This window comes from Lygodium microphyllum, chromosome 8, assembly GCF_053477565.2.
Source record: "Lygodium microphyllum isolate KBCC chromosome 8, Lygodium_microphyllum_v1.1.10, whole genome shotgun sequence".
Taxonomy (NCBI): domain Eukaryota; kingdom Viridiplantae; phylum Streptophyta; class Polypodiopsida; order Schizaeales; family Lygodiaceae; genus Lygodium; species Lygodium microphyllum.
The window spans coordinates 68,101,506-68,102,630 of record NC_141142.1 but is presented as its reverse complement, the minus strand read 5'-3'; the positions used below and the strand labels follow the sequence as shown (position 1 = coordinate 68,102,630).

General features: G+C 41.2%; 1 pseudogene; it reads left to right on the top strand.

The window, feature by feature from the left end:
* Positions 1-223: 223 nt before the first annotated feature.
* LOC148032415 (adenosylhomocysteinase pseudogene) lies at positions 224-841 on the top strand (annotated as a pseudogene).
* Positions 842-1,125: the final 284 nt, after the last annotated feature.

The following is a 1,125-nucleotide window of genomic DNA, read 5'->3' as shown; positions in this document are numbered from 1 at the left end:
ATAAATTGAAAGTTCAGAGAGCTCCTTTTCCGATTTTTATATCACAAGAATTTAATGATGTACAAAGCAATATCATTATGGGCATTGGGTTCTACTTGAATTCAGCTCAGCACTAGCAACATGACACAATATATGAAACTTTCATGCTTGGAGCTTGCTTACATCACACCAAATTGTATGGCTCCTCATGCATGAGCAATCATCTTTCTTTGCTTCATAGATCATGTCTCAAACTAACTCTGATCACCTAGAGATTGAGCTTGCAAAGGTTGAGGTGCATGGGCTTATGACTTCTCGCATTAAACTTAGCCCTTCTCAGCCTTTGAAGGGTGCTCGTATTTGGATCTTTGCATGACTATCCAAATTGCTATCTTAATTGAGACCCCTATAGCTCTTAGTGCCAAGGTCCATTGGTGCTCCTGCACCACCTTCTCTACCCAAGACCATGCAAATGCTACTATTGCCTAAGATAGTGCATGTGTTTGCTTGGAAAGTTGAAACTCTTCAAGAATATTGGTAATGAACAAGAGAGCTCTTGACTAGGGTCCTGGTGGTGGCCCAGAATTGATTGTCAATGATGGTGGGGATGTACTTTGTTGATCCATGAAGGCATGAAGGCTAAGGAGGCTTATGCCAAGAGGGTGCATTACTAGACCCATCTTCTATTGAAAACAAAGAGTTTCCAATTGTCTTGTCTATTTTGCAAGATGGTATGAAACAAGAGCCTAAGAAGCATCACAAAATGAAGGCAAGGTTGGTTGGTGTGTCTGAAGGGACCACCACTTGGGTCCATTGTTTATATCTAATGCAAGCATACCCTAGGTGCTTTTCTCTATTGTGAGCCAAACAAAAGCAATCAAGTTCCCTATGTATCACAAGGGTTCCAACCACCAAATTGGTAGTCAAAGCACTTAGCAAGGTGTGGAGAACCAAGTTAGAGATGACTTGGAGGCTATAGAGACAGATGGAAATAGATTTCTTGGTCAAGCTTCCATGGAAGCTTTGAGACAACTTGAAGAGGAGAAAGAAGAAAGACTCTTCTCAAAGTAGCTATGACTTATACCCTTGCTAGCTGCAGTACACTCACTTTGACCATGGTACCTCTAAAACTTACATAGAAGTTGA